Source organism: Anas acuta, chromosome Z, assembly GCF_963932015.1.
Source record: "Anas acuta chromosome Z, bAnaAcu1.1, whole genome shotgun sequence".
Classification (NCBI taxonomy): domain Eukaryota; kingdom Metazoa; phylum Chordata; class Aves; order Anseriformes; family Anatidae; genus Anas; species Anas acuta.
In genome coordinates, this window is record NC_089017.1 from 58,249,016 (window position 1) to 58,264,562 (window position 15,547).

The window sequence follows — 15,547 nt, forward strand, 5'->3', positions numbered from 1 at the left end:
ATATTAGAGAAAATAGGTGTGTAAAATCCATGTAATTTGATAGCACATACATCACCACTGCCCCTGGGAGTACTGAATCATAAAGCCACATATTTAGCACAGTAAAAGAATATTTCTCATCTTTTCTCTGAGAAAATTCTATGGAAATGAGAGGGGGATGGGACAAAAAGCTTATAAATCAAGTACTAAAACAACTGTAGAGTTGCTGCAAAGACACGATGTATATACTTTATTATTTATTCCATGACATTTTATTTTAAGTGCCCCTCTCCCCTCAGTGTTTTTAGTACCAGTGTTAAATTACAGTAGCACTCTTATGGAAATACATGTGAGAGTCACATGAATACCAAATACATTCATTACGATCAGTGCTGAATTCCAGATGAGAATAGCTGTTTTGTTTTTTTTTGTTTTTTGTTTTTCCCTTCTTGTGTAAACCTTCAAGGCAAAGTAACACATTTCAAACATCCTAGTCTGATTTTAAATTTGGAAAACAGTCTTAAATATACCACTGCCAAGTCAGATCGACTTAAAGCTGTGAGGAATGGAGGCAAGGAGCAGGAGGGGAGGCAAGACTGCCAGAGCAAAGAGACACTGTGAGAGAAAGAGGCGAAAATGAGAGCTAACATCAACTCCCCTGGGGTCTGCTGTAATCAGCAGACAAATGGTCTATACTCATGGTGTGTATTCATTCTGCAGCAAGGGGCTGCCAACAAGAACCTTCTTCCTATGTCTGTTTGGAAATACAGTACTAGCCTTCCTCTATTCAGATGCTTTGAAATAAAAAAAGAACTGCTGACAAACACTGCTTTGAGCATTTGACACTGCTTTTTGATCTAGTTACTCAGACAGTGTAAAATGAACAAATTAGGAAGCAACTACAAAAGGGTCTCAGTTCTAGCCTGCTAAAATGTCAGGGTTTACAAAAATTAGGCTTGTGGGTTTTTTTGTTTGTCTTCCTGCATCCTTCCCCTCCCTTCACTCTCTCCATTGTTTAAAATATAAAACACCTCTTACAATTGTTTCTTGTATTGTTTTTTGTTTGTTTGTTTGTTTGTTTTAGATATGGTCTGTGCATCAAAAAGACATTGTTATATATAACAGGTAACAAACATATTTATATATTCACCACCTAGATACCTGTACCATTTGTGTAGCTCCTATCTCTACAAAAGTTTTATACTGTGAAATGTCGTAAATTTCTTTCCCAGAAGGATTCCACTGTTAATAAACTTCCTCTTCTAGTAGGGCAAAAATAATTTTTGTCAGTGAACCACCCATAAACATGTTTAAACAGTGTCTCTGAAGCAGCACAACTGTTCTTTTCTTCAAGTAGATTATTTCTCAAATCACTTGCATGGTGACATGCTGTATACTGGGCACTACCAAGCTCTTGTGTGGAGTGAACATACATCATATGCTTTGAAGTATTTTACGTGTAAATGTAGAAAAGCTGCTCCTTTGAAACCACAACCCACTATGGATAGTGAGGTAAATGAAGTACGTTGTTAACGCAGAGATAAAAGCAGACATCATACCCCCAAGACTCATAATGAAATTAGATGATTTTTTTCTTTAACTCAATGATCCAGATAGATTCATTGATGGAGTAGCAAACAATTTCTGAGATTGCTAATACTGTAACATATAATTGCAGGATAGCAACTACTTATCCATTGCATTCAGCTGTTCTGTCAGTGCTCCTGAGTTTAATTATCAGTCTGCCTCAGAAAATCTATTTTTCCCTCTCTTTTTGCAACAGCAAAATCAAATTTCAGTTGTGTTTTGCATTATAATACCTTATCATAAATCCACAGTTTAGGATGAATGATTATAATCATAGGTGTCTACTGATGGAAAACATTTGGAATGTGCAACCGTTTGTCAATGAGTCCATTTGTCAATGAATCTTTAGGAAGAACACCTGGAAGACTGGAAGTTCATCACCATTTCCTGATGTCTGTGACAGAGAGAGACAGAAAACAGTCTGCTTTTCCCTTGTAATTATTCTGCAGATAATTACAAATAATATTTGCCTCCACAAATGTTCCAAACAAAGGGCCAAAGGAGCCAGTAAAATTGTGTAATTTCAATGATTGAATGTGATTTAATGTTAGTTTTTTTCCTGGCCATGTCCCACCTGCTCATTCTTTTGTATGATCAAGTCTGTGCTCACACATATCACACATATGATAACAAAAAAAGGAACTTGTTTTAGATGTGCTTTGTTTTTTTTACCTATTTTTATTTATTTATTTAATTTAATTAATTAATTGTGTGTTTAATTATTTATTTATTTAATGTGGAGGATCATTACCAGGGACAATGCACAGTTAGGGGCAGATCATGGTCTGTAAATCAAAAGAAAAATGTTTTTTCTTTCTTATTTTTTTTAGTGAATGTTATGCTTTCAGTAGGTGCTGGATTGGCAGTCTCAAGCTATATTCCTATTCAGCAAGAGAAGAGTCAAAAGAGACACTGTAGAAAGAGAAGCTGCCTGTGCCAGAGGTTTGTGTCCCAAATTGGAAGGTCTGTATTTACAGTTGTCATGTCAGGTAACCTACAGGACACACATAATATTTATTTGCTTTTCTCAGCTATGAAGTAAGGCACTAATTGCTACACCTTCTAAGATCTTTCTCTTTCCTCTGTATATGTAATAAATATGTAAATAGATGTGTGTTACTCTCCTACCTGCAGACAAAGCCATGACACCAGGCATGGACTACATGCACTTACCACTTAGAAGTGATTTGTAGCTAAATTTTTTTATTCATTTTATCCATTACATACATGTTTCAGTCCCTCTGGGAATCCAGCTTTGAAACCTGCTGTAGAGAGGCTCTGAAGCAGAGAAAGATGGTTCTGCACCCATTGTTTCCTTCAAACACCCCTATGATTTTAAAAGCTCTGTTGAAATGGATCCTGGTGTGGATATGCTGTGAAAGTCACTGTTAATGGTACTTCTATATTCTCATGTCATGCTTCCTACTTCAACAAATATGTAGTCCTAGAAAGCTATTTTGAATAAATAAATTACAATACTTACAATTCTAGACAAGTTAACAAAGTAAGAAAGTATTTTATCTAGGAAAAACATAGATACAAGAACCGGTACCAGAGAATGATGATGACTTCCAAGTAATTCTTAAGTAGTTAATCCACTACAGCTAAGGATTGTGGTGATTATCTTTTGTATCTTTTCATGATCTAGTTACAAACATTATTGCAATAGCCCTAAGTAGGCAAAGTCAACCTATCATTTATACAGTTGCACAAGTAAATTTCTAAGCTCTTAAATTCAGAAACATGCAATACACTCCACGTGGGGAAAAAAATATAAATGTGTATTGGTTTATTTAAAACTTGTTTCAATACAGAGTTTGAGTTTTATGGTGGCCATGGAGAACCAAAGCCTTACCTTTCCTCCCCTGCATCATTGCTATCTGGAGATGTCAGACATCTTGATGACTGTCACTGAGGATTAGCATGGAATCCGGATTTTCACCATGGGTTACACGTAGTACTCTTTGAATAACAGTCCATTAAATGCTGGGCAGAGTGTCAACTGCAATGTCCATCCCACTCTTTTGATCTCCTGTTTCTTTGCAGTCATGTAAGAAGAGAAACTCTGACATCTTTAAATCTCAGTAGAGGTCTGTTATCAAAATTATGTCAGTCCTTTCCAAGTAAATGGTAGATCATAGTCATGTGTTATTGTTGCAGGAAGGATTCCTTTGAGAACTGGCCTGTGAAGTAAAACCTGCATATGATTTTGACAACAGCTTCTTCCTTGTATTTAAATTGTCCTGTTCTTATTTATTCTGAACACACCTCTAGGTCTGCTGGGAACAAACTGATAAACAGGTCTGTGAATGCTGGTTGTGCAGAAGGGTTGACATTTTAAAGGTAAACATTGAGACTTTTCATCCAGAAGATGCAACAGCTGTTACTTATACTGATATAACTTCTGACAGATAGTGATGAGTGATATGTAATGTCATTTCAAGATGAGAGGCTACCACTTCATCAAAAGAACCTCCACTGAATGTGAACCACAGGATTGAACCCAGCTGCACTGAATCTCTTGGTCTGGTAAACGATGGGCTTAAGTGCTACGAATACCCTATAAATTTGTATAACAAATTTGTGAACAGGTCATACATTATGAGGACTTTTTTAAATGTAGAATTTCTGCTGTAGCAGTTGCCTGGCAAAATTTTGCCAAGCAGGGTAGTTGGAGACCATTATATTCTGGCCCCTAAGTTCCTCCCAGCTCTTGTACCAGAGATCCTACAAAAGCATTGTGCATGTAATGTCACTCTGCCAGTTGAGGACAGGTCACATTTCCAAGTGTGTATAGAGCTTTGGAAGTGTCTCTAGTCAGTGTTGAGCTTGACAGTGGTTAAAGGAAAGCTCCAGTGGTCCATCTCGTCCTATAGGGTAAATTTCACTATAAATTTGATTGCTTGCTCTTTCAGAGTTTCATCTGGCTTGTGTAACCTCAACTAAGAGACATTAGATCAGCTAATAAATTACTTTTTCATCATTACCAGAGGCAGTTAAATTGAATGGAGGTTTGTTTTGAAATAAATTCCCAAATTTTCAAAAAGTTTAAAGCTCACTTAGATTTCAATGACAGAATAAAATTTTAATTGACATTAAAGAAGGTGAGAACAGCTAAACTGTATGGTATTTACATTCCAGCCAAATCCCACAGTACCACAGGCATATATATAAAAATAAATAAATAAATAAGAAAGAATGTGAATTTAAGTAATGTAAGCCATATAGAAATACTCTATTTCAGTTATAGATTGCAACAAAGATTTTAGTTAGTTTTCATTTTATAACATACCTTCTTCCTGATATCAGTGAATGTATAATACTCCTTGTCTCTAGCTTTCTTAGATACAGACACCACACTACATAAGAAGTGAAAACAATGAGCAGTCACAACTGTAAATCTTAGACTGGTGAGATGCAGCTGTGAGTTTGTTTTATCTCTTGAATCTAATCACACTTTGCACTATTTACTCCTCTCATTTTACAAGTGCTCAATTTTTTAAATTATCCATTAAAGCTCATTTGATGCAGCCTAACTTTGATAGTTTAGAGTAGTTTTACCAAATGTGAAGCAAAGATCTATTATCAGTGTGAACATAAATTAATAATTTAAAGAAGACTACTTAAATACATAGTTTACTCAGTTTGTGGGGTGTTTTCTTAACCTTTGACATCAGTGTTTAACATGAAGTATTTAATAAGAGCTTCCAAAAGGAGAACTATGTTCCACTAAATGTCCTAGGTTTTAAAATATATGGGTTCTAGGGACAGCAGCACTTAAATAGTAAGTAGTGTTTTAAATCATTAGCCACAACAAGTTTTAGTGGGAAGTTTCTTTTTCGTGTTAATATTAGTCATTTCATAATATTTTCCAGGCTTCTGTGCCTGCTTCCCAGATGTTTATGTTAAGAACAATAAATCTCTCTGATTCATTAACAATATACATTCATTCTACTCTTCTATAGAAAGCCTTCAATTTATTATTCTTTCTGCTTCTGAGCAGAAAGAATGAACAGCAGTATCACCCCAAAAAGCTAATGAGACAAAAACAAAAACAACAAAAAAAAACAGAAATAATAATAATTAAAGACAATATTTTTTATTTCTTCAAGGAGGTAAAAAGACTTTAACTTTCCCTTGGGAAGCCCATAGCTGATGTCTACAAGACTGCTCTGATAATTTGATTTATTAATAAGGAATAAATGAGAATAATGAGAATTGAGCAGCTGAAAGAGGAAAGTTCTTATATGGAAGGAGAAATATTTTAACGTCTGTCCTATTTTCTAACTTTTTTTTTCTTACTTGTTTTTCTCTTGCTCTTTAGTTTGTTTGTTTGTTTGTTTTGTTATTATCTTTTTTTTTTTTTTTTTTTTTCTGGTGGTTTGTTATTGTCTTGTTTTATTTTTTTTTTTAATAATCTCATCTTTGAGCCAAGCGTAGACAGCAGCCGGCACCATCAAGACTTCTCAGTCTCATTTTGTGTCTATTCCCTACCTCCACTCTTGACACTGATCAGTGCATCAAATGTTTGGTTGTGAAACAACCGTAATGGGTTTTGAACTGTGTGGTCATTGGGATTTCTCCAGAGGGCAAAATTCAGTCTGCACATGAGACATCCTCTCCTTTCCATTGCCTGTTTTTTAACTACATTTTCAAATTGATTCACTGGATCACTTAAATATATATATATGTACAAATATATATTATTATTTTTTAAAATATATTATTGCATCACCTCCTGTCATTCAGTTAGAACACACATTCAATTAGAACATCTTATACCAAAAAGGATTTGTTCATTTTTTCAGTAAACTCAAATTTTAACATGAACTGTAAGGATTTTCAATGTACTTTGTTTTATATGCTCCAGTTTTATAAGCAGAACTTTGTACAAAGATATCAACAGTGTCATGGACTGTGTGCTTTTCCCATCATATCCAAAGAGTTAGTTAAATTCTCGGTTAAGCTATCAGAGCAAACAAATTCAGAGTTAAAATAATAATAATAATAATAATAATAATAATAATAATAATAATAATAATAATAATAATAATAATAATAATAATAATAATAATAATAATAAAGTTTAATCATTAAATTAAGGCTTGATGTTTGATGTTAGGATTATATATTAAAAGCAATGAAATAACTCACACGTGTAAAACTACTTATATACATAGGTGTTCTGCAGAATAAGAACCTTCACATTTATTCTGAATTACTTCAGTTAATAGTTTTGTTTTTTCAATCAATAAGAGCACTGGATCACTGGTTGATCAGTTGAATCTATAGCTACTCATGTCAAAATCAGCAATGAGTTAATTTTGCAATATGCAGAATCTTATGTGCAAAATATATACATATTACATGTTTTCAATGGAGCATGTTAAATAGATACTGATTTTTTAAAAATATAAATATATAAAAGAGGGAGGAGTAGAATGGAAAGCTGAAGAAAACAATTAGGAAAGTCATCCATTATGTTATTTTAGAGAAATAATAGTGTAAGTTTCACCAAGCTCAGGCGAATTGTGTTACTACATAAGAAAGCAGTTTTCTTGTTTGGTAAAACTGTGATTTCTTTATTAAGTTAATTTGAGTATTTTGACAGATAACCCTTGATGAAATGAGATTAAGATGAAGTCAGTTATTTTTTTAGATTAGGGACGTGGTTTAGTGGTTAATATTGGTGGCTGAGGGATGGTTGACCAGATGACCTTGGATGTCTTTTCCATCCTTAATGATTCTATTATTCTATGATTCTATATGTTACTATGAAGAGTATAGATCAAAGAGTATTAATTGTAAAACATGGGATAAGGACAGGAAATTATCCAGAACATCTAATACTATGTATATGAGGATAATATAAAAATATAGAAAAGTCTAGCTTAAGAATGACCACTGATAGAAAGGCAAACCTCTCAGTCATTAGGTGTCTTTTCATAATTGGGTAGAGTTTCATTATCAGACGAAAAGAGTTTTCTTACTGACAAGTTGACTATAGACTCCAATAAATTCTTCACTTTTATTTCATTCTGGTACTTTTAAAATAGAACAGAGATTAATAGCTCTGGAAAACAAATTACTTTCTACACAAAGAAAAAAAATAATCCATAATTTGTAGATATTTTAATACAGCCTGAGCATCCCTGTTCTCTGACTTGGAGAGATTGCTCTATGGGTCAGAAATTCATCTTTCTCATCTAATATTGAATCATACAATTATCAGTTGTGAAGGTGCTTATCACCTGTGCCTCAAAGGAAGCTGTCTGAAGCCACCAACTAATTATAAAAGAACATAAAGCCATCCTCAGATGGTAATGACTCTTGGTTCACTGCTGACTTGAATCAAACTATATCACTTGAATCAAACTAGTGACACAGAGTGAAAGGCTCCATAACACCTTAACAATTCACTGGACAATTCAGGACTTCAGGAAAAAGGAGGAGGCAAGAAGTTTCAAAAAAGGGCCTAAAATTTGCAAAAAATTTACCAAGAATATATTGACAGAGTTCACTAATCCGGAATCTCTGGTATGATCTTTTACTGAGGAGTGTAGAATCTCTGGTATGATCTTCTACTGAGGAGTGTAGAATGCAATGAAAAATACTAGTGTTACAAATAAATATGGATTGAAGCAATATATATATATATATTTAATTTTCCTCCATTTCATAAGGTAAAAAAAATTTGAAAAAATTGTTCCTGTTTAAAATACTTTAAACACTCAAATCCTAATATTTTCTTGTGAACAAACTTTTCAAATTTACCAACATCTTCAGTTCACCACAATATGTGGGCTGTCAGGTGGAATATTTTGTTTTAGCATTGATATTTGACATTCTTCTGAAGTAGAATATGTGTATGTTTCTGTGCGTATGCATGTCTGCAAGCATAACTATAGATCTATCTAATGTACTAGTGGAAATATCATAAGTGTTTTTATTAACCTAGCAAATAATAGCAGTTATAATTACTTGGTAATAGGCAGTGTATGTTTTTACCATTAAGACAAACTATTTTTTCCTGTTTTCATAGATTCACTCTAGCGAATTATTATCAGTTCCTTAGATGCTAATTAATGTCTCTCTTTTACAGACATCAGTTCCAGTCTTTTTTTCTTATTCTTTTAGATCATATAACATTGTAGAAAATTGTCATTAGTGATATCACCTTTTTGCCTACCCCACACTATGTAACCCCAACATTTTATTTTCTGTCATATAACTTTTTTGAATTTCATTTAGGAATCAAATTCTAATTGGGAAAATAGATCTTAAAAAATTGACATTATTTTTAATTTCTGCATGGATATTTTTCTCTTTATGGCTTTGAACTGACTGACAGCTAGTTGATGTTATTAATAAGTGTCTATTTCAGATTTGTCCCTCTCCATTGAAAATGAAACATTTTCCAGTTTGGGGGGATTTTAACACCTTGTGTTATTCTTCCAAGATAATTGCTATATTAACTATACTTGCCTGCCTCTGTGAAAATACAGATGTCTTTCAGTTTCAGAAGAAGAAATGAATAACCTAATCCAAAAGATATGTATGCAAAGGGTGTCTTCCCCTTCCACTAAGGTCCTAAAGATTTAAAATTCCATGTTTTCAATAGTAACTTTCAGTAGCAGCCTCTAAAAACTGCTATTTATGGTTTATGTTTGATGTAACAAAGAAAATCAAACAATTCACTTCGTATTTATTTTAGTAAAAGTTAACACCTGACCTCCCTACCTGTTCTATAGACTACTATTAACCTTGTCTGCAGGAGGGTGGTGGTTTTAAGAATTATGATTGTTAATGGTCTTTGAATGCAGCAGTCTCAGACCACTTAGTCCCTGGTGTACCACATGGCTCAGACTTTTCCAGATGGGAAAATGATAAGGAGAAGAGGAAGATAGCAGGTCATTCTTGAGGCCGCCTTGTGAAAATTGCTGCAAAATGAATAGTGCAGGTCTGCAGTGCTTTACCCAGCATTTTTGTGTTTTAATTTATCAAGCCAAAGCTTGCTGACATGAAAGTGATTGTGCAGTATGCCCTAAGAAGCCAGCTCAAAGGTTTGCGCACCAGCTCAGCTGTAAATAAAAAGTAGGATCAAGGTAATATTATGTGTATTGGTGTTCTTCACAGAATATTATATTCATCTGCCATATGCTGAAAACCCACTATTAGCTTCAGCTGTAAAAATAAATAAAAAATCAGGTCCTTGAAGTTTGCCAACAGATTGTTTCATGCCTATTACCCATTAAATCAAACTGAAATTAGTGATATTTCCTCACCTGGATACTTAGACCTTGATTTATTTGTTTATGTAATGAACAAATCAATTACATGAAGATGAGATATCTCTGTAATGTGTGGGAAATTAAGATCAGCACAGCATTACTGCTATGAAATTTTATACCATAGTTCAGATCTCTGAAACAAAGAAAAGCAAAAAAAAAAAAAAAAAAAAAAAAAGCTGTTGCAGGACAAAATCACCGGTGTTTATTTCCAAGTTTTCTGAATAGAATTCAGAATAGAATTCAGAATAATAGCTTTTCTTATGGAGTAAGAAAAACTGAGTTTTCTCTCAGTACATTCTTGCTTCACCAGGACCTATAAGCGAGGTCACATGGAGTTTTGCCTGAAGTCTGATGAACCTTAGAAATCTTCCTTAACAGCACAAACTATATGTCATCTCCATGCAGGTCAGGAGATGTGTTTAGGAATCATGAAATTTAACAATATACATTTCAAGCTGCTCTGTTTTGTTTTCTGTATTTCAGTCTTCCAGAGTTTAGTGTTTCAAATTTTGTGGCTCTGATAGCTAGAAACCTACTATTTATTGCAATGAATCTCACTGTTTATTGTAATACTGCTTCCTGGCTCCCAGTGCTGTAATTCTGAGAACCATAGTTAATGCTACAAGGCTCAGAAGAGAAGCACTGGAGAAGAGCAATAACCTATACCTCTGAATAATTTCCTCAGGTATGGAAGAATAGACACATTTTTCACCTGTTTTTCTTTCCTTCTCACTCTATTGCTCACTGTCTTTGTAGGAACCTAGGAAAACACTAAGAGGGAAAGATATGGAAAATACAGCCCCATATTATGTAGAATATGCACATATTATGTAGAATATTCACAGCTCTGTCTGAAGCAGAAGACAAATGACAACAACTGTATGAAGATTAGTGAGATAACTCAGGCTTTACTTTCATGTAATGGAGTATAAATGCAGGAATATAGTAAGTCTTCAAAGACATGGACATAAACAAGTCTGCACAGCTTGATATGAGGATCCACACTGCTCCTGGTTTTCTGAGAAAGATCAAAAATAATGCCTTTTAACCTAAGTCAGTAGGTCTGTGATAGAGGGGAACTGGGTGGCAGGTAGCTTTTACGAATTATTACATCATTTCTGATTATAGTGACTTGTTCAAACAGACAATTATTAAGTAGTTCATGAGTTTTTACTCAAATTCAAATAAAATCTTTATCAAATTTTAGCCTAGACATAATACATATATGACTGGAGTTTCAGTGGTGCAGGCAAAACATTTTAGAAAAAAAAATCCACTACTGAAAATCTGTTCTAAATGTTTTATCACATACTAGGTACTAAAATATGACAAAATTCTTTTGCTCTTAGTGCTGTCACATTTCTGTGAGATGAAGGTTGTTGTCTCACCCACACAGACGATAGGATGACACTTTAATTGGAAAGTGACATTGTTGGGAACATTTATGAATAATTTAGTATGTCCTCCCTACTCTTCTTTTTATATGTTCTCCAAGCCATTATTTTATTTATTATTTATTAAGAACTGACATTGTGTTTAAAGATGTACAGAATAAAGGAGAACACAAAGTCCTTGCCCTTGTAAATCTTACGCAGAAAGAAACATAGAAAGTTCTTTTCCGTCCTGCTTATAAGACAGTAAACACATTCTGGCTATGTTCCAGACTTTTACCTCTCTTGGACTTTCCCTTTTCTGGCAAATACAATAATAACATTAATAATAAAAAATATCTCAACATGAATGTCCCGTTAAGCTTGTATGTTTTTAAGATTTTTTGTAACCCGCTGAGACCTTCACATCCTGCTCTTTCAACACAGAAATACACAATTTTTTTCTTGTTGGATTTAAGTTAAATAGGACTTGCCCGGGGTTGACATCAGGGCAAGTAAATAATAATTATTTTTTTGAACAGGGAGCTGAAACTTTCTACCCTTTTACAAAACAGTACTATTCCTTAATTTTTTGCTTATTTGTCTCTGTCTGTGTCTTCTCTTCATTTGCACGTGCATATCAACTTGCTTGTGACAGCCTGGATTAAAGGACTTTGCCTTTATCTTTGGTTGCAGAGCTCCGGCACTGCAGAGCCTCATCTTCCACTCAGGCCCATAACACAGGCATACAAAGAAAAAATATATTTACTTTGGGTGATTTGTCTGTACAATCCAATTATTACAATTACCAATGCAGGTGTATCTTTCTGATATTTCTTAGTCTAGAAACAACTCTGTTAGAAATAACTCTGTTGCATCAGTTAAACATATTAACTTGTTAGATATGAAACATAGGATTTATTTCTGTTGTCAAAAGATGGAAAAAAAATTTTGCTTATAATAATGTATTTAGGAATAAGTCATTGTGTACAGACAGATGACCACTTAAATCTATCATCATTTTCTACTGTAAGACTTAATATATTTTACATTTTAGGATACCTACATTTAAAAATGTGATTTTTACCAGTTCATATTCAGAAAGTTTCTGATAGTTCACAGAATACACTGGGGATATAGTATGGATACATTATATATTCTGAAGTAAAAAATATGCTTCGCTATATGATATTTATATTTAGAGCATCTGATGCCAAAGGAAAAATGTTCTATTAAAGATAGATTAGATTATTAGATAGATTAGACTATTTCAATATGTTCTGTTGGTAGGGTGCATTACTTTTTTGTCTTTTAGTCATTACATTTCAATAAAAATAGATTCTTAATTTATTAGTGTATTATTTACATTTGTGGTTTGTTTGTTTTGGTGTATTTTTGTTTTGTTTTGTTTCCTGCTAGAAAAAAAAAAAAAAAAAACAAACAAAAAAACAAAACTTCCCTAGGATATCATGGTATTTTTTTGCAGAAATTATGGTATTAAGCACATAGAGCTTGTGGAGAAATAAATAAAGATTTAGGCTGAGAGTCAACAAACCATCTATTTAGGTTTATCTTAGAGGCAAAAATAAATATAAGGTAGGCACAGAAGTGACTAAGAAACTATTTGTCATTATGATTTGATCTTTTTAACCTTCCATTATGAAAAGAGAAAAAACTAGTGCTAAGTGTGTTATTTTCACACCAAATTTGACATAAAGAACTGCATAAGAACTGACATCTAAGCAGCAGATAAACTGCAATTCTTGAAAATAAATAAAATGTTCTCCAACAGTGACAAATCAGCAACAGAGAGCAAGAGGCAAAATGCATGAGAGGTGGGAATTTGGAGGACCCAGTGCAGTCTCAGTGCTGTGGGAGCAAGATGAATGTGCATGAAGCCTAATTATCTTAGAGTGAAAGGTCATCAAAATCAATTTGCAGCATGATGTACAAAGGTCATTATCAGACTCTAATTCTCTGTGCCCATTTAAAACACAATAAAAAATAGAGTGGTTTCTTTAATAACTGTGATTATTAAAGAAAAAAAGACATATCACTGAGCTATCTATTTAAACATTTGTGTTACCTTAGTTTTTATTCAAAACATTTGAAAGAATGAGAGCTGATTTTTCAGAAGGCTGTGCTCCTGAAAATGTCTCAATTCATTTTCACGATTTATAATGATGTAATTGAAAGCTCATCTCTAAAATTAAAATCCTTTACAACCAATATTGTTATATATATAATATATATAATATATATATATATATTATATAATATTATATATATAATATATAATATAATATAATATATATATATATATATATATAGGTAAAATAATAATAATATATATAATATTTACCAATATAATATAATATATATTATATATAATATTTACCAATATAATATATATATTATATTGGTAAAATAATAATAATATATATTATTTATATATATATATATACATATATACACACACATATATATATATATATATATATATATATATATATAATATGTAATAATATATATTATATATTTTACCAATTCATTATCATTTTTATTTTCAGCTTATGGAAGGAGATAGGCTAAAATTCATTTCTCTACCTAAAGTTAAATTGTTTACTCAGGGGTGCATATTGTCTGTTATGTCTTGCTCTATAACAGCTCAGTGTTAAAATGATCCTTGTGTAAGAGAACAAAGATTTGTACAATCAATAGAGAAAAGAGATACTTCACGACAGATACACCTAAACCTATACCCAGATTACCTACAATGATTCTGAATGTAAACACAATGTATAGTACAATGGAAAATGACCAGATCTGTCAGAAGAGAATGGTTACAAGACAGCTTTCTTGAAACGTTTTTTTTTGTTTGTTTGTTTTGTTTTGTTTTGTTTTGTTTTGTTTTGTTTTGTTTTGTTTTGTCAATTAGGACATCAGGAGTAAGGAGTCCAAACACGGAGCTGTCATCCAAAAGAGACTAGTTGCTAGTCTCAGCATGATCACTCAAAAGGTTAATAAAGTTCTGAAAATTGTACATTAATTCCATTTTGTGCTTTCTTCCCCGTTTCTCTAAAATGTGAAAGTTTTCCCAATCCCCATAAAGAAAAGACATTGGAAGTAGATGAAGGATGTAGTTAGATATGGTGTGAAGAGTGACCAAATTTTCATCTCTTTCTCCAACATGTTTTGAAGGACATTAGAAGTCCATGTAGGAGGGAAAAATAAAAAATAAATTCTCTGTCCACAGAGGCAGCAAGCCTGCAAGTGACCGATACTTTTACAATGTCCCCCATGATTTCCTTGTCTCATATTGGAGAGTTGGAGTTGACAGATGGACCACTTGGTGGGTAAGGAATTAGCTGTATGGCTGAACTCAAAGAGTTGTGGTCAATGGCTCAATATCCAAGCAGAGATCAGTAATAAATGGGGGTCCTCAGGAGTCAATACTGGGACTGGAGCTGTTTAATATCTCTGTAGGTGACATGGACAGTGGGACTGAGCGCACCCTCAGCAAGTTTGCTGATGACAACAAGCTGTGTGGTGTGGTCAACATGCTGGAGGGAAAGGATGTAATCCAGAGGGACCTGGACAAGCTTGAGAGGTGGACCCATGTGAACTTCATGAGGCACAACAAGGCCAAGTTCAAGGTCCTTCATCTGGACTGAGGCAATTCTAAACACAAATCCAGGCTGGGCAGAGAATGGATTGAGATCAACCCTGATGGAAATAACCTAGGTATGTTGGTTGTTGAGAAGCTCTACATAAGCGTGTAATGTGTTCTTTCAGCCCAGAAAGCCAACTGTATACTGAGCTGCATCAAAAAAAAGCACGTCCATCAGGGCAAGGGAGGTGATCCCCCTTTGCTCTTGTGAGACCCACCTTGCACCTGTGCATTTATCTCTGGGACCTCCAGCAGAAGAAGGACATGAAAGTGTTAGAAAAAGTCCAGAGGAAGTCCAGAGGAGGGCCACAAAGATGATCAGAGGGCTAGAGCACCTCTCCTATGAAGACAGGCTGAGGTAGTTGGAGTTGTTCAGCCTGGAAAAGAGAAGGCTCTGGGAAGACCTTACAGTGGCCTTCCAGTATCTAAAAGAGGCCTACAGGAAAGCTGAGAAGGGATTCTGTGTCAGGAAATGTAGTTATAGAACAAGGAGGAATAGCTTTAAACTAAAAGTAGGTAGATTTAGATTAGATATATGGAAGAAATTCTTCACACTAAGGGAGGTGAGGCATTAGAACAGGTTGCATAGAGAAGCTGTGGATGCCCCATCCTTGAAAGTGTTCATGACCAGGCTGGATGGGGCTTTGGGA

General features: G+C 33.8%; 1 long non-coding RNA gene across 3 annotated transcripts in view; it reads right to left on the reverse strand.

Moving 5' to 3' along the window:
* Positions 1–267: 267 nt before the first annotated feature.
* The window catches only part of LOC137848485 (uncharacterized), a 61,865-nt gene continuing 46,585 nt past the window's right edge, over positions 268–15,547 (reverse strand). For all 3 annotated transcript variants that reach the window (XR_011091385.1, XR_011091384.1, XR_011091383.1), the window contains one exon: positions 268–4,436. This is a non-coding gene — a long non-coding RNA (uncharacterized lncRNA). The remainder of the gene's footprint in view (positions 4,437–15,547) is intronic.